General features: G+C 36.9%; 1 long non-coding RNA gene across 9 annotated transcripts; it reads left to right on the plus strand.

Moving 5' to 3' along the window:
* Window positions 1-7,020: 7,020 nt before the first annotated feature.
* Window positions 7,021-15,339, plus strand: LOC126927820 (uncharacterized). Of its 9 annotated transcripts, none has more exons than XR_007715918.1 (8): window positions 10,080-10,537; window positions 10,666-10,925; window positions 11,000-11,220; window positions 12,017-12,356; window positions 12,436-12,763; window positions 12,838-13,067; window positions 13,601-14,202; window positions 14,512-15,339. It is a non-coding gene; the product is annotated as an uncharacterized LOC126927820 (long non-coding RNA). The 9 variants fall into 9 exon arrangements; XR_007715922.1 differs by having other exon boundaries at window positions 10,082-10,537; window positions 10,666-11,220; window positions 13,601-13,890; window positions 14,109-14,210; XR_007715920.1 differs by having other exon boundaries at window positions 10,082-10,537; window positions 10,666-11,220; window positions 13,601-13,890; window positions 14,109-14,202.
* The last annotated feature ends 4,282 nt before the right edge of the window (window positions 15,340-19,621 follow it).

Here is a 19,621-nt window from a genome sequence, read left to right on the forward strand (position 1 = left end):
AATCTCCAGAATATAACTTTTTCAATTAGGTACAGAATTTGAACTTTCAAATCGAAATTTCCGTTCATTAGTTCGTGTACAAATGAACCGAACGGAAAGGAACAAGTGCCGTGCTGATGTTGAAGTTCAGCGTCCTACGAAAGTAATTCGTGAAAGTTGCGAACTGCCGAAGAAGTCGAAAAAGTTCTTAAAGGTTCGTGGATAATCTTAATTTAGTTCTAAAGCGCAAAAAACATTTGGATGCGATTAAAATTTCCGCGTGAATATAAAGGGTGATCGTTAGGAATTGATTTCTGCACGATGTCATAACGAAATTGAGAGAACATATAGAACCAAACCGAGCAAATACACCATTGAAATTGGCAAGCACCTGTCGCGTCGATATCGCGACACGCTTTTATAGGCTTTCCCCTTTCATTAGCTTCCCAAATTGCAATATTCGCGAGATTGGAATCAAATTAGTGTAGTATCGGAAAAAAAGGATAAGATTAGGATAATTTAGATTTGTAAAATTCTCCTAATACTATTTATTAAGATAAATGAAAATAACAGAGATTAATTGGACAGAGAACGATAAATGTTCAACTTGAACTAAAACACAAAAGTCTTATTCCGCTCAAATCACTCTCGCAACTCTATAACTCTAACAACTCGATCTCTCTACAACGCTAGCAACTCTACAACTCTCGTCTTCGGCATCTGCACTCGCACGCTCTCGCTTCTCAACTCATACTGTACGCCTTTTGCATTCGTTCTCGCTGGCGTCTCAACTAACTCTACCCTTAGCGTCTCTTTGTCTTTTCTCGTCCCATCGAACACGTGTCCCGAAACCCCGTGGCCAGGGTCACGCAGGCTCTTTCCACAAAACTGTCCACTCGAAAGGACAGACGACACATTGATGTACTCGACGGCGCCACGGCTCTCGCCACTTTGTATACGGTTCGGCCGATATCTTGGGCCTTTTGCCCACGATACTATATTAGAATTATATCTTCGACGATTATTAGAACGAGCGAAAATTTCTACGGATAGTGATCACAGAATTTGTCAATCAGCTGATAAACGTATTGAGCTAACATGATTTGCAACGGAAACCTTCCGTTTCCATATCAATTTCAAATCTATTTGGCTATGATCGCGCATCCCTCGATTGCCGCATTTTTATGGAAAACTCTGCTTCTCAAATGTACACAGGCGGGTCGAACGATGAACGGACTGTTCCATTATTCTTTCTAATAAAAAATTATTATTTTACTTTTGGAATGGACCATCGAATTCATTTATGAATAAAATTTGTGACCATGATTCTTTGTACACTTTAGAAAATTGTATGTTGACTTCCAACGTATTAAGTAGCACTCAAGTTTTGTTAATAGAATGTTCTCCTCTCGTGTCGTATTCTGGAAGGTGGTTTCATCCCTTGAACTCCAGTTATCGCGACTAACAAGGATGTGCAATTATAAATGTGACTGTTCTTCAAGCCCACAAAGTGCACCCTCGAGTTTCATCCAAGTTTTGTTATTGGGATCGAATGCAAATTTCGAATCTGTCAGATTTTTCTCTGTAAATCAGCTAAAATGTCCGAAGCTATTCTCTCTAGTAACTTGTAATAACTAACCCTTACTCGAATCTCTGCCCTGGGCAATGTTCACTCCATCGATCAGCAACTTCAGTTACCGCTCATCCTCACTAAAATCTTTCCATGGCTCAATGCCTCGTGGGTGCACTTCCAGCTCCAACTGTTTTCTTGGACAGTGTCCACTAGCTACATCGATGACGGAGAATAATCTGTCTCTCTAATCAGTCTCTCTGTAGACGCTGCCGTGTAAACTTGCAATTATTTCCTTGACAAATCACCTTCTGTGAACGACGTCCATTTCCTGGTTATTTAGTGGTTACTTTCACCAAAATTGTCGACCACTTGATCACTGCGAAACTTTCCGGGGGATTCTTAGTAGTTTCACCTACTTTCACAGACAGTGTCTATCCAAGATTGGTAAAATAAACAGACTATCGGGACCTTCTTTGGAAAGTAGAACGATTTTCGCTATCAGAGATGCAGATTCTATCAAGCAAAAGGGAGACACTCCGGAGAAAAGAAATTGACGCTAAAACATAGTTTCGCAATCTAAACGAAGAATGTCGAAAAAGGAATATGCTGGGACTAAAAAAATGTTAAAGGCATTAAGAGAAGTTCTAATAAAATACCAAAAAAAAAAAAAAAAAAAAAAAATAACAAACAAAGCAATAAAAAACAAAACTGACACGAAATTCGAAGAATAAGAATAGATCAAGAATATCACCGAATAAAATACGAAAAAAAAGGTAGAAGAAAAGACTGGATGAGAGCACTAAACTGAAGTTTTACTGATAAAGAAACAGGAACACCAAAGAGAGTAGTTCAATCAATAAAAAATAGCCTAACGATGCTAAAGATCAGTAATAAAAAAAGGTATACGAAGGGAGAGACGGAATTGCAGCACGTCTGTACTACCATTCGCGGTATAATAGCCCTGATATAGCGAAAACTTTTTACCTTGTTTTCAATTTAATCAAATTTTCAATCCCACTGAAAATTTTTAATTTCAGTTCATCCCTTAACTCGCACTACTTCGAGATTTTCTCGTTGATGGCTGTATACAGTCAAAAGCGGGGAAAAGCTAACCATTGGCAAAGGTTTATTTTTCGACAGAAAAAATCTCGTTGAGACAATTCTTTTTAATCATTGCAACGCCGAGATTTCCAACGTCATTTTCTGGTAATAAATCCAGCTGATATCAACTACTGGAATCACCGACGTGCACTAACACGTTCGTGATATTCATTTCAAAATAACGCGCGTGTGTTTTATTTTCCCTGAGCATATCATACTTTTTCATAACATCGTCGAACATTCGTCTGTTTACCGACGGAAGCAGGAAAACGAGGAAAAAATACGTAGACGAAAAGAAAAAATCTGTTTTAATAATGAACGACCTATATCTTTATTTGTTGTTGAATAAAAATTAACGCTGCTGTAAACACGGTTATCATGAGATCTACAACTTCACGATCTTATTAAATATACTTCTTTTACGATATAATCGCAAAAACATTTACCGGGATTATGTATTATAATGAATATTGTGTAAATAAGGAAATTGAAATGTATCGAACACAAATTAAAGATATTGAAATATAAGAGTCATGTACCGTAATGAATATTTTATTTAAATACGTTCAAATGTATCAAACAGAAATTAAAAATGCCGGAGGATAAGAATTATTTATTACGAGTATTTCATTTTACAAAATTGAAGCGTTTCAAACAATAATTAAATATGGGTGGAGAAGAAACATTTATAAGAGTTAGGTTTGGGTTAGATTTCTCTTACTTATCTCCCTGTCTGTCTGTCTCTCCCTCTCTTTTACTTGGGTTTATCTTAGGGGTGCTTTAATTTGTCAATACAGAACCTTCCTTCTACATCTATCTTCTTCCCAATTAGTAATTTCATATTTCAGGTAAATAATTTCACGTCCGCGAAAGAATAGAGTTACTAAACTAACGAATTACATTACTGTCTCGGCAAAGGCGTTAAATTCTGTCGATTCATCGTCTACGAGGTACAAGCGGCTGAATGACAGCTACTTTATCGAGGGAATTGCGTTATAATGTTGTCGGCAACCGGCAAAGAGCTTTAATCCATTGATTGTCATTCGAGTAACTGAATTCGGAAACAAGCTCGTGGTAATTAAAAAGAATGTATCGCTAATGTATTTAAGATTCGATAAAAAAGAAATTTCATTTATCCTCGCCGATAAGGATAAAGGTAAATATCAAAGAGGGAACGCGTTTCAGACGACAAACTCGATTTTGATCGACTGGTCATTGAAATTTCCTGTCACGTTCTTGTTACTAGAATTGACGTTTCGCCGTTTTAGTGCTTTCGTCCTATTATTTTCTGTTACTAACTAGATCTTCTGGAAATGGCAATTATTGATATGAAAAGCGACCAGTTGACCGTCGTATTTGATTTTCTCATTAACGAGGTATTTATCGATCATGTAACAAATATCTCTTAGCCATATCGCTTTGACACAGCTGCTGATCTGTCCTTTGCACCGTGTGTAGGATTTAGTGCAATTAGCATAGTGCTTTATACGTCTCTATATAGGATCGATTTGCATTTCGTGGTACGATACCACCAGAAACGCATGTTTCGTACGTACAATTATTTTGAATTATCTTTATCAACGACAGGAAACAATCTACACATTTTGAAATTTCGTTGAAACCACAATGAAACACATTTACACCGATTGTATCGGTGAAATGTTAAAAGAATTTGTAAATGTACGTAGAAGTTTGAAAATATTTATTGCAAGCATACGCTTCATAAACATGCTCGAAGTATACGATTAGTTATCGAATCATGATAATAGTGTTTCATTACATCTCATTACCTCATTAATTAATTACTCAACAAGTTTCGTATAACATACGATAAAAGACTTTCTCCCCTATCTACGAAGAGAATTTCTCGATGAGCCTCTACTACGTAATGCTCGTTCTTTTGGATGGCGCGACTGGTCCACAGAAAAATTATACGGTTCCGTTGGAAACCGACGAAAGCAGCTGACGCGCCAGGCAGAGAGCAGAGGGAATGAAATATCACGGAGATGAACCTTGATTCTTCTGCTTAGTGGAAAGGTTATCGATCGAGAGCAGGATCAGAGGTCTTCGTCTCACGATTAATTACTCCACGAAAATATGTCAAAAGGAAAGGCGGGTCTTTAGAAGTTGGTCAAAAGTCAGGGCAATCGTATAGAAAGTATTGAATTATTATTTCCTTTGAAACGTATGTAAAAATATGTAGAGATAAAATGTTATGATAAAAATCTTATTAATTTTACTATTAAATTTGTTTTTATTTAATTTCAATATTCGATTTAGATTTTACGGGTGTTTCAGGGCGTATTATTAATTTCACAACTTGTTTAATTTTCTTACGCTAATTAATATCGATTAAATGTCCGTCTTTCTCGCCCTTTCGTAATTGTAATTTTAATCTAGATTCGCGATAAGTTGTTTTCGACGAGGTAAATTCGCGAAATTGTTTTCTTTGAAACTCCATAGTTATCCTCAGTGTTGACCCAATATTAATCTTATTCGCTTCGTGCCACGGTAATTAGCCTTCGCGTCTGGTTGCTCGTTTTGAGGATCGGGACACAGTTTCTCATTTTTAACGGGCACTTTGCGCGGTCAATTCACGCGCGCCATTTCTCCTAGACGTGACCGATTCTTCACCAGACTTCTACTTCCATCTTTCTGGTGCCATCATGGCCAATGTGTTTCTTATTCTTCTCCAAAGACTTTCCACGTCGTCGTCATGAATTCCACGTTCGATCGATACTCGAGATCTCACGCTATTTTTCTTCCGTGCACCTATCCAAATATCAGACACCTGACCACCATTCGAAGAAACATGAACATCTCCATTCTGCGATTTCGATGCGAAATTTCAGTCAGTCAGAGCAATTTCGCTGGCCAGAAACACAAAACCAATTTGTTTAAATTTCCCACATTGTTTATTAGAAAATTAAACCACCTATTGCTTAATGTTCGTATCGGATATCAGTTGCCTGCATTATGCAACCAGTTTAACGTTACAATGCGCTTGTTAGTTCACGTTTGTAACAACTGTGGTCACATTTGCATACGATACGAGATTCCTCCCGGAAACTCTGGTTTTGGATCATTAAAGTTAACTCGATACATACACAGCAGATAGAATGTTCCTTTGCCTTCAAACGAAATCAGACTTTCAATTCGTTTCATATAACAGTTTGTTGCGATATGAAGCTCTTTGCTTTCGTCGAAACGGAAGTAGATGAGATACGTTCAAGTCAGACACGTACGCTTAATGAAGTTTAATTGAATTACGGTATTGTCGTACATACTTAACACATCTTTGACCGGTCACGAGTTAACTCGTGTTTTCATGGCCAAATTGTGCACCATTACACGCAGATGATTGTTACACTGTTTATCATACGAAAAAGAAATATTAAAAGTTGAAATAAAAATATATAAAATTTATTAAAGTTTATTTATATTGTTTTACTTTCACATCCAATTACGAAATAATAACCGATGACATGTGTTAAATTTTATTTATTATATATCCTTGCAGTGCAATAGATTATTTACCTAATTATTGTAATTACACGTCTACTCTTTTGTGTAAACAAGCCGTATTTTCTAGTCGCTTATTCATTAGATCGATTAATCCCACAAAACAAAAAATAGACAAAACTGATGAAATTATGTAAAATAAGCGTCGATCAAAAAGTGCTTCGGCACTAAAATCTCAATAATTTCGAAAACTCCAGCTAACCATTGCGGCCTAATTCAACGATGTTTCAGCGATACCTATTTCCACTATCTGTTCGTTTATTTCTGTCCGAAATTGTAGTCGGTCGAAGAATATGGAACATTTGATAGAACTCAACTTATGGTCAAGAGCTACCAGGCTACGGAATGGTGCTTTAATTCTCAAATACAAGAAAAGGGATGGAATAATTCATAAGGGGGTTGCCGTTTCCTCAGCGTTTTGTGCGTCCGGAGCTTCCACGCGGAATAGCTCCTTTTCAAGCGGATTATTCCACAAGCTACCAAGCTAATGCAGCTTCCAAGCAGCTCGTACCTTCGTCTAGCAGTTCCTGGTACGCCTGGCCTGTAATCCGTCACTTGGGAAATATTGATCCGCCATCGAACATAAAAGGGACAAAAAGAAAAACGTGGAGAGAAGATCACAGATTTTCCTGCGGCGCGACGAAGAGATCCAAGTTGTCTTCCGCTAGACTCAACCAACCAATTTCTGCTGGCTCGACGAACGTGATTAAGGAAAATTAATTATCTCTGGTCGACCATATGAAACATTTGTTTATCCTCGTCGAGTTAAGCTTTCGTGGACTTTGATAATTAATTAGCGACATCCTCGAAGACATTACAGTCGATTAATCGGGATAATTGAGTAACCCGGCTTTCCTCGTATCATTATCTACCATTTTGGAATCCTTTCTATTCCACACAACTGGTATCTGCCTCAGCTCTACTTCAATTTCCTTGCTCTCGTCTCGACTTATCGTCCCGAATTTCCGTCTACGCTTGCCAATTTCCGTGTGTCTTCTGATTCAAGATGATCTTACGATCCTTTGCTTCGTATTAATTAAATTGGCCACGATAAGCGGGACAGCGTACGTGATATAAAGTTTTCATAAGTATTTTGACATTTTCAATAGGAAACTTGTATGTCCATATTGTACGCGCTACATGAAACATTTTGAAATTTCATTTCATTAGCACTGTAACATGACATGATTATTTTTCTTCTTTTTTGACAATTTGGAAGGATTAATTTAATAGACCAAGTGTAAAAAGATTTCGAAGAAATTGCAATTAGTCGAAAGAAGAAGAAAATAGCAAAGATCTTTCGATGTCTGTTACTTGATTCCATTGATCAACCAATTTCGATAAAATGTTCAACATATCTGTAACTGAACAACGTCATCATCCTCCTACGTACATGAACTATGAACTTTCGCGCATTTAGAGGAAATTTAAAAATGCAAAATTGCGCAAAATATACATACATATATATGTAAACTCCCTAGAGTTCAGGTAGGATAGGGATTCTTTTCGTTTTACGGGTAGCACGACAGGCTGTGTTTCATGGACAGAACGATCTTCCTTTGTTTTACGGACGGCCATTTGAAGAAACACGTTCTTCCCAAACGAACGGACAGAGAGTTACATTAGAGACAGATAAGGTTACAGAATAGTTATTTAAGATTTTAAAGACTGAAGGAGAAATATTGGTAGCTAAGGACGTTGAAAATCGATTCTCGATTTTCAGGTAAACATTGTATCAAAGACTTGTTATTTCCCATGTAGATAATTATCGTTATTTATTGTTATAGACGCATATTAATTGTTTATTTTTGTATTTTTAATTACTTCATAATAAAAAAACTCGATTTTCAGACTTTAGAATCGATCCCTGAATTATCCAATTATTGAACCTTATAAATCGACTTTCCCTACGCCATGTTGCTGAAAGTTAACCTACGCGTCGTCATGAACGAGAACGCGAAACAGTAGAAGATAGAGAAGATATAGAATCTATCAGAAGACCAGAAGACGAAATATGCTGTATTTTCCCCCCGGAATATCAAGAAGAAAAGTACCATCAATAATTATTCAGTTTACCAATAGTGAAGAAGGTCGCAAACAGTCTAACCAAGGTAGGCCAATGTAGAAATATTAAACTCACAATAGATGACGAGACAGCAACATTGTATATCAATACGGATTCAAGCTTCGCAATTCGAGACATTGTCTTAGAGGAACCAGAAATAACTCGCACAAGAAAAACAAAGACGGAAATTGACATGGTAAAACTTCTAGAGACTCTCCGAAAATGAGATAAGAGGGAAATAGAGGAAATAAACTTCAATATAGAACAATTTGAAGGAACTCGAAAAGCCACAGACTGGATATCGGAGCATGAAGAGGAATGCAAAAGATACAAAATAAAAGGTAATGAGGAAAAAGTCAAAGGTTTAAGAAAGTATCTAGGAAAAACAGCAGAAAGAAAGCAGTACCAAAGGAATCTGCTGAAAGCTGAAGTACACAACTGGGAAGATTGGAGGAAGCATTTGGAGTGGTATTTGGCTTGTCGAGTGCCGCCACACTCCAATGCCCGGTTAACAGCTGCATGGTGTGATGATCGATGTCCATCTTCTTTTTGGTAAATAGCAGCGCACTCGGTATTAATTTCCTTGCGCCTCCAGTTCCCCCTTCAGCTCGTTGCCGTCATCCGCGCCGATCTTGGTCTTATGGATCTTGTTCCTCTCGTAAGTCTCTCCGAGCATCTTTATCTTTATGTAGATCGGGAGATTCCCGGTCAACACGCAAAGTGCCGCGTGGGAGACGGTACGGTATGCCGTCGTTGTTATGCACAGGGCCGTTCGTTGTGCCCGTTTCAGCTTCTTCCTGTTCTTATCGGTATTCGCTAAGCTAATTCTTCTTTCTGAACCCATACTGCCTCCGATGGAACTGGTCCGTTCCGATGCATCTCTCGATGATCTTCTTAAAGCATTTTTCCCAGATCTTGCTCATGGCTGGGAGTATGCTTATCGGCCGGTACGCGTTAAGGAGACTGGGATCCTTTCCCGGCTTCCTTAGCAGTATTACTCTGGCCGTCTTCCAGCAGTCTGGTTCCAGCTTGCTTCCAGCTCCTGCTTCCAGCAGTCCAGGAGTCTTCGAGTCTTCCATCGACTCCTGCAGCCTTCTTGGTGTTCATTCTTCCGGCGGCATCGACGACATCGCCTTCGCCGATGACGACGCTGAAGCTGATGTCTCCTACTTCTTCGCGGCCCTCGTAATGGGAGGGTCCGTGTCCCATGGTGAATAGCCTCTGTAGGACTGCTTCCACCATGTCGATCGGCATGTCGTTGGTTGGTTTCTTGCTTTTGCATCTCTTCATGACTGTGCGATAGGGTTTGCCTTCTTGCTTTTCTGTATGGATGGAAACGCGTTCGAAAAGTAGAACGGAGTAATTAGCGATGCACGGTCCCAGGCTGGTGAATATTTTTCCATCGGGAGAAGCCAGGTCGAGCGATACAAGATTTATATGCTCGTTCTGCCAGTTATTTCAATGTCTGTTACGCGATAGAAAATGAACATAAATGAATAATAAATGTATTACAGCCATAAAGATTGCTTGATGTACGCCACCGTTTTTCCCCTATTTCTCCGATACAATTTTCCTTTTTTTTTTCTTTGCGAAACACTTTACTAATCGGTACGTATTCGAATTATCCTCACTATTCTCGGTTGTTTCCGTTTCCTTTGGATTTACATAAGTACTCGTTTGATGTACGTGCAGAGTGAGATAATAATTATTAACAGCTATAAAATAAGAAGCGAAAATACGTTGAAACTCGACTTCTAGATTCGCGAGACTTTGCAGAGCCTCGAAACTCTCGTGTTTCAAACCTAACAAAAAGTTGTAGAGGGAGAATTACATTGCGAGATCTGTTAAGGAATATCGTATCCTTGTAATAGGATTATTTCAGCGAGGGAAATTCCGTGTTGCGTGTAACGCGTTGCAAAGCCATGAGCTTTCTTTCGGGTTAATATACATAACCGCCTTATTGAACTTTCCATCTCACACGTGAATTTTGCGATGTAATTATCAACACGAGGAGGGTGATGTAAACTCCCTAGAGTTCATGTAGGATAGGGATTCTTTTCGTTTTACGTGTAGCACGACAGGCTGTGTTTCATGGACAGAACGATCTTCCTTTGTTTTACGGACGGCCATTTGAAGAAACACGTTCTTCCCAAACGAACGGACAGAGAGTTACATTAGAGACAGATAAGGTTACAGAATAGTTATTTAAGATTTTAAAGACCGAAGATTTAAGATTTAAAGACGGAAGGAGAAATATTGGTAGCTAAGGACGTTGAAAATCGATTCTCGATTTTCAGGTAAACATTGTATCAAAGACTTGTTATTTCCCGTGTAGATAATTTTCGTTATTTATTGTTATAGACGCATATTAATTGTTTATTTTTGTATTTTTAATTACTTCATAATAAAAAAACTCGATTTTCAGACTTTAGAATCGATCCCTGAATTATCCAATTATTGAACCTTATAAATCGACTTTCCCTACGCCATGTTGCTGAAAGTTAACCTACGCGTCGTCATGAACGAGAACGCGAAACAGTAGAAGATAGAGAAGATATAGAATCTATCAGAAGACCAGAAGACGAAATATGCTGTATTTTCCCCCCGGAATATCAAGAAGAAAAGTACCATCAACAATTATTCAGTTTACCAATAGTGAAGAAGGTCGCAAACAGTCTAACCAAGGTAGGCCAATGTAGAAATATTAAACTCACAATAGATGACGAGACAGCAACATTGTATATCAATACGGATTCAAGCTTCGCATTTCGAGACATTGTCTTAGAGGAACCAGAAATAACTCGCACAAGAAAAACAAAGACGGAAATTGACATGGTAAAACTTCTAGAGACTCTCCGAAAATGAGATAAGAGGGAAATAGAGGAAATAAACTTCAATATAGAACAATTTGAAGGAACTCGAAAAGCCACAGACTGGATATCGGAGCATGAAGAGGAATGCAAAAGATACAAAATAAAAGGTAATGAGGAAAAAGTCAAAGGTTTAAGAAAGTATCTAGGAAAAACAGCAGAAAGAAAGCAGTACCAAAGGAATCTGCTGAAAGCTGAAGGACACAACTGGGAAGATTGGAGGAAGCATTTCTCAAAACTTTTAATCCTTTGAGTGCTGTGGGCCCATATAGGTGTCTGGTGAAAGCTATCAGTAAGGACTAAGGATATATATACTCGTTTTCTGTAAGTGACTGGCATGGACTAACGACACATGTATGGGTTTCTCAATTGTTCCAAACACCTACGTAGAAGTAATACTACTACATTTGTGTGAAATAAATATAAATGCATTCCTTACGGCATTAAACAAATGCCAATAGTGTCTCCTTATTGTTGAAGTGATCACCACTTGTAAGAAAACTCTACATATGGTTTTGTTAGTTTTCTCAAGCACTGAGATTTTCACATACAATTAAATTATTAACTTGTGTTCTATTTACTAAATTTAGTTTTCTAGTTTATTACCCAAATTCTAGTTAATTGTAAATTTCAATGTTTATAATAAATAATTAAAAATAATTAAAAAATTTCTTCAATCATTTAATATCGCGCAAAAGAATTGCTATAACTTATAACGATTTGTGCTTTGAATAGTCAATCAACAGAGTTCAATCTACCGAAAAATTATTTCGTCCATAGCGATCGTCAGCGCTAGATACGCGCCGTAAGTACGGACGGCATAGGCCGCGAGTATTCAGCACTCAAAGGTTAAGAGTAAAGGTTGGTCGGTAATACGATATGCTTACAATTTTATATACCTTTCAGGTTCGTTCATAGAATATGCAATAGAGGAAGGACGACTAATATTGGAAGTAAAAGAAGTAAAAAGAAGAATGCCTGAAGATGTGAGGGTGCACCCGATTGTCATTGGATTACCTATCGAAATCCAAGATAAAATTGAAAGAGAAAGTATACAGTCAACAAATAACCTAATGGGAATTTTGGGACAATATGAAGATTGGAGAAACTGATTCCATAAAAATTATCCGTGCAGATCGATACCCAGTAATGACATCCAAAGAAATTCGAGTATGCGAGAAAGAAGAAAATTAAATTAATTTTCACCTCGATTGACTGTCCATCCTCCAATGGACTAAACGAGAGGGTAAATCAGACATTAGTAAACAGCATCAGATGTAAGATCAATTCGAAAAAAAAAAAGAGAAACTGGACAAAAATTGCAGAAGAAAGCGTAGAAGAGTACAATAACACCAGACACAGTGTAACGGGATTTGTCCCAAATCATTTACTGTGTGGAAAAATGATTGAAATCGTCCCTAAGGGAATAATGGAGAATATGAAGAATACTTGAAGAATACAGTGATATAGTCTTCACCCACAACGGAAACAAAATGAATAGAAATAAGCTGGAAGAAATTAGGAAAGGACCTCTCAAAATTCTAAGAAGGATTTCAAACTTCATATATGAAGTGGATAACGGTAATCGGAGATCTGATGGGAATTTCTTCCACTCAAGTAAGCTGATCCCTTATAGAGAAGATAATTAACGATGTAATTATGAACACGAGGAGGGGAGATGTAAACTCCCTAGAGTTCATGTAGGATAGAGATTCTTTCTGTTTTAGGGGTAGCACGACAGGCTGTGTTTCACGGATAGAACGATCTTCCTTTGTTTTACGGACGACCATTTGAAGAAGCACGTTTTTCCCAAACGGACGGACAGAGAGTTACATTAGAGACAGGCAAGGTTACAGAATAGTTATTTAAGATTTTAAAGACTGAAGATTTAAGATTTAAAGACTGAAGAAGAAATATCGGTAGCTGAGGACGTTGAAAATCGATTCTCGATTTTCAGGTAAACATTCTACCAAAGACTTGTTATTTCCCGTGTTGATAATTATCGTTATTTATTGTTATAGACGCATATTAATTGTTGTTTATTTTTGTATTTTTAATTATTTCATAATAAAAAAAACTCGATTTTCAGACTTCAGAATCGATCCCGGAACTATCCAATTATTGAACGTTATATATATAATAATATAAAAAATACTTAAAATATTCAAAGTACTATGATTTCTCTAATACTTGTTAGGTAAAACAATTTTCTACCGAGGTTCTTCTCTCTTAATTGCATTCTCGAAAATATGAATTTATATAAAAATCCGTAGTCTAGTCTAACTGATATAATATGTGTTGTTTAAATTTTACTACAGGCCCAGATAAAAAAGACGTAAAAAGTGACCTTTACTTCCTATTTCGAAATTCCAACCGTATTGCTATTTCTTCAAATTATCTTTACACGTCATCCAGTAATCTAATCTTTCTAACTTCCCCAAAAAGATGAAGTCGCTTGGCTGGATTTTAATAAAGTTATTATGTTTCAAGGAACGTGTGCTGATATTTGATCGTCATCAAGGAAGCCGTGCTTTGATGTAATATTAATGAATCAGCGTATATTTATACTTGGGTAGATATTAAATGAAGATAATATATAGGATAAAATGGAAGATAATATTTCAACAGATATCACAGAAATATAGTAGAAATATAGTACGATAATTATGATAATATGGACATGATACAATGGCTGAATGGATTTAATATGATTCTTTTAATTAATCGTGACGCTAGGTTTATCTCTGCATCGAATAATCAATTGGAACGTGGATATAAGGGTAAGAAAATTAAAATGGTGCGAGACAAGCGGTATGTAACTTTATAAAATTAAATCTGCTAAGGAAAATGTGCAATTTAACAGATAAAATAATTTATAATACACGCAACATGTTTATAAAATTTTTTTTATGAGACGTATTCAGATACAATACTTTCGTAAGCCCCTGTTTATTTGACAAGGTCTACAGCGTATTCACCGTTCTACTCTTTTCGCTAGATGCTGAGGGTACTCGATAATCGAGTGACTTTCGTGACTTCGAGTGATTTCACTCAACGTCCAACGAACAGCTCGAAGCCGAATACCAGGAATAGTAAGAAAGTATTTACCAATCATTTTCAAATCCTGGATAAATCACGTACATTAGTTAAAGATAAACAAAAGAACAGAATTAAATATTCCAGAGCTACAAGAGGCTCCGCCCCTTTTTTTTCTTAACAAGCTCTTTACTATTCGTCATGAGAATTTAACAGCAACAATTTGTGTCTCGCGTGACTTACAAAATTTTAGTAATAAGATCCAACTGTATAAGAGAGCTCTGGAATAATTTATTTCGGGTTTATTTGCATCTTATTTAAAGGGACAAAGTCCAAAGAGGGACTGATACTCTCTTTTTTTCCAGTTTCTTCTACACAGAAAGGAGGAGCAAGCTTACCCTTCGTACAATAAATAGAAGGAGCTACATACGTTTTTAATCGCAAAGATCGCGGTAAACTTACGAAATTTGGAAACGTCAAGGGTATCGTAAGGTTTCTGTGAATCCTTTTTATGGATTCCCGTGAGTCTCGATTTACTGCCGCTTTTCGTATTTCTTGTGCGTATTAAAGGACTTTGCACGACGCAATCTCAGCGGAAAATCTTAGCAATAAAACGTCCAGCTGTTAACCACAACTGGCATTGAAAAATTTGGAAATGTCGTAAAAGTCCAGATTGTCGAAGTAACACGTGCACGTTGTTCAAGTAACATCGTAAAAAACAATTTAGAGGAGACAATTATTATAATAGAATTTCTCAAATAATTAGTATGACGTGTGCCATGTGAATAAATAGTCGTGTTTGATGTGGTATTATTACTTTCCCATCAAATTTAACTGTTCTTTTGGCAATCTACGTAAGAGATTCAAAGCAAACAAATCCATCGACTGTAAGTATTTATTAAACATTTCTAAACTCAAAATAAAAGAGAGAGAGAGAGAGAGAGAGAGAGAGAGAGAGAGAGAGAGAGAGAGACAGTAATGACTCGCCACTTTTTATTTTGTTAATCTAAAATAAATTTATTCAGCAGTTTACCAAGGCCCACCTTTACCTGGTTTGATGCAAATGAGAAACGGTAAGTGTTAGCAACACCATTTCCAAGAAACTTGAGGTACTATGTCAAACTTAGTTGACACGAGAAGCAACCACTGTACGCTTAACTGACGGTCACGGAATACATTACTTCTTGATACAATCTTCCTGCTTGATTTCCCTTTACCTTTGATTTTCTCCTACCTCTGGAAACCACTTTGGTATTTAATATTAACATAGTTCTTTAGATGGAACAACTAGCTCTCTCGATAAACTTAAATATAAATAGAGAACTTTGTTACGAATTTAATTTTAGAACAATTAGTGGAATGTTTGTCAATCTGCATTCAAAGTGAATAAAATTCGCGTTATGGAATTATTCCTTTCATAAATAAGCGAGTGGCTGCCGATTCAGATAAATTGAAAAATTAGTTGCGAAGAAGTAGACAATGTTTTTTTATTCCCGTAGTTTTCTTACGCCAGGTGAATTAAAATTAACAGAGTTTTCTTATCATGCAGATTTCTGCATGTTCATCTAATAAACTGGAAATTTGCCGCAAGCGGCAAGCCACGCCGATTCGCCGAAACTCTTATCGAACAAAATAACTAGAAACTTCTTCCCTCGCTCTACTTTCCATACATGCGCTAGTTTCTCTATACATATTCGTTTTTCCATTTTTGTTGCAAACGCTTCTTCGCTTCGATGATCATAGGTTGATAAATCAAAGGCTTTATTCGAGCTTATTCCAGTCGAATTTTTTCCTTAGTTTTAATCAAAATTCCCTTCCATCCGTATTAATCTTGTCACGTATAAGCAGCTGAGTTTAATTTCGCTCTTCGTGTACGAACTACAATTCGTGAAATACAATTTATATGACCATCAACTCGACGGTCCACATTTACACGAATTTTTTCGACCGTATTTTAAATGCCATGAAATATCGGACCTAGTCAGAATATAATTTCTATCAAATTATTCGCGTACATTGCAATATTATTCGCTGTATTTCTTTGCACACTATACGTAGTATCGGGTAAAATACGATGGTTCATGAAAGTGTTCGGAGAATTATCAAACCACTTGTACGTGTGTCGTATAAAACATTTCGAAACTTTATTAGCATTGTAATGAGACTGTAATATTTGAAAAATTTTAAATGAATATGAAATCTACTCGCAATCGTTTTGAGGGGTAGTTTCATGCATATGAATTTTCTGTTTGAAGAAACAAAGGATGATGTCTAATATAACGAAAAACGACTGTTCAAATACGTCGGTGCCTTTTATGAAGCTCGTAATCCCTTGCTCGTAAACATTTTCAGATTTCTGTCAAATTTTCCCAATATAATCGCCAGTCTTTCTTTTGATATAGGGTTAATCAAGTTTTAACATGTTTCGTGCAACACACATATTATATTGAGGAAACTCGTTAATGGATAATTTACAGAAGAATATTGTCTCGAAAGCGCGATGCAAAGAAAAGACAGTGGTTCGACGATAATTCAATACGAATTACTCGTGAAAATGGATGCACGTTGTTAATTTAAAACGACGTTAACAGCATCGTGATCACACATTGTCGGACCCAAGGCATTAATGTTTAAAATTAGAAAACCACTTGCAAGTCTGGCTATATATTCGCGTGTTAGAACACTCTGGCCGAGCAAAAAATGTTTGCCTATCAATTATTCGCCACTTCTTCTGCTGCACGTATTTGCGTACATATATGTTGCGCTCTATTTTTTTACCCCGCACGACAAAATCTTTTTCGTATGGTTCATGAAAAATCACACTTTTTGTGAACTCATAATTGGCAGATTTCTCGGTCAAGTTGATCCACAAACACATATTTCTTAAAGATACGTATACAACAATTAAATGTAAACGGAGATTTGTTTCATCTTCAGAACACCATAAATCATCTTAATCTCAAAATTATCATAAATATTGGAAATAATACTCTACTTTGGTTATATCACATATTTTTCAATATTTGTCTGCATTTTTGTATCTTTAAATTTTTCACAAGTTCGATGATTCGTCATAAACGAAATATTTAATTGTCCTTTTGTATCCTTCGATTATCAAATTATTTTCAATATTCCGCACTACTTTTTATTCTATATATTAATTATCGTCAAATCTAAAAGTCTATCTAAAAAACTATCGTCGAGAATTATCTCGTAGTTTTTATTTCGGACCGATTTTCCGTTAAAAATTATTAAAGTAACTCCTCTGTAAGCTGCAAATGTGCTTGCAATTATTTCTAATGATATCAGAATTTTACGAACGCTTTCGTGTTTGATCATCTTGTAAAATAAAGTCGAACGGACTTAACTCGATGTGTTCTGTTTATCGGTAACTCGATTCGTCAGAGATTTCGTAAATAATACCTTTTACTCTGTCTTCCTCTTTCCACCACTGTAGGACTTTGGCCTTCGTAGATCCGCTCCGCTTAAATTCGCCGCGTTTCACACGCGTTCAGTTCTGGCAAGTTCACTCGTTACGTTGTCGCAACCCGGTGCTTCGTCGTTTCACGTTCCTTAGACCTTCAAGTCGACGAGATACTCTTCTTTGGCTTTCAAACAAGAATCTATGGAACCAGAATATAAGAAATTAAAATGAAAATCAGCCGGCCGTAAAGAAATTCAGATTTCTATGAAAAAATTCGAATTTGTTTCTTTATTTACCACTGTGATAAAATGGTGGAGATTAGAAGGAAATCACTTAGCCGAAACATAAAATATGAAATGTCAAAGCTTGTTAATCTACGTATTACTTTTCTAACGTTTCTATCTATTATCGTGATTGCTATCGTACGTCTAATACTTTTTATTATTATTACAGGTAATTATTACTACAGGTAACTTTTTCAAATAGGGTGTTTAGAGTAGGTCGTAATCATTTATTGTTACAAGGAGAAAATCTACCGATGGATTCACTCTGAGATATCAATTCGTCGAAATCGACAGCGCGCCGTAAACTGAAGCGGAACTGGGATTCGTCCAGGATCCACGCTCCCTCGACGCAGTCGCAAAACACGATGCATCGTTTTGTCTACTCTTTCTCCTCTTTCGACGCCTGACATTGGCTGAAGGGCGCGCCTCCTCGAACCACCCGTTTTTTTTTTCAAATCGTAATCAAAAACACACCTATTCGATCTAGGAAGAATGTTCACGTTAATCTATTTCTCTGTTCAACCTTTTTCTACCATATACTACAATCAACCACCCAATATTCCAATTGTATTTTTGTCAAATCAACAAATTCGGTAAGCAGATTCCGTACGATGAATTTCCTTGTATACTGAATGATGTAATTTAATCGGAGTTAATTAGAAATTCACGATAGACAGTCACGTTGAATTGTGGATAAATCATAACTGAAATATCTAATTATACAATCGGTTTAATTACATTATCATGGATGCAACATTCGTGCAAATGATACAATGAATTAGGAGTACACATAAACCGCGCGAGGATAAATATTCCGCGCCAATTTGGAATCGCTGAAGAGAGCTCGCGTTCATAAGTGGCAATGATTTCCCGTAGGAATGCATCTGTTGCATTTGGTCGTTCTGGATTAAATCAATACGACGCAACAGTAGCCAAACAGAGGCGTTATTTATTTTGCATCCTCCACCGTATTTTTCTTTCAGCATCGTCACCGATGGTCACTCCGGCGGATTAGCCACGCCAGGAATTTCTAGAATCGACCAGATTACGACTACGCAGCGCCGCGTTCCTTGTTGCGTTTGCCAATCCACTTGGAATTCAATTAGAATTCTTATGGTAAGTGACAACAACCAACAGATACACATCGAACCGTGACGCATACAGTTGTAGAATTTCAAGTTCCTCGCGCCGAAACGATTGGTAACCGTGTTCAGAAGAAAGAAAAGCACGCTAATTCTTCAGTCTGCAAGATTCGATAGTTACGATCGCCAGTTGTACACTGTTATACCGTGAATTGTGTACGAACGCGTGACGAAGATTTCAAGCATTTTGTGCTGAAATAATTGCTAATCGTACTGCACGAAGAAAAAAGAAATACGCAAATTTTTTGATATTTGAGTTTCGATAGTTGTGGATGGCAAAACGTTTGTAGATTCAATAACACGTGGCAAGGATTTCAAGTTTCTCCTGTCAAAACGATTGACGACCGAACGACGACGACGACGACAAAACGAAGGAAGGAAACAAAATTCCGGCTCTGAGTTTCGTTAGTCGCGAAACGTTCGTAGATTCGTTAACATGTGACGAAGGTTTTTAGTTTCTCGCGTAGAAATAATTGGCAAATGTGCCAAAAACATAAAACTTTGCTAATTTTTTAGTTTTCGAATTTCGTTGGTCGCGATCTTGGGACGTTCGTGAACGATTCATTAATATGTAACGAGGATTTCAAGTCTGCCACGTCGAAACGAGTAACACGAAAAAATAAAA

Source organism: Bombus affinis, unplaced genomic scaffold (assembly GCF_024516045.1).
Source record: "Bombus affinis isolate iyBomAffi1 unplaced genomic scaffold, iyBomAffi1.2 ctg00000243.1, whole genome shotgun sequence".
In the NCBI taxonomy this organism is placed as follows: domain Eukaryota; kingdom Metazoa; phylum Arthropoda; class Insecta; order Hymenoptera; family Apidae; genus Bombus; species Bombus affinis.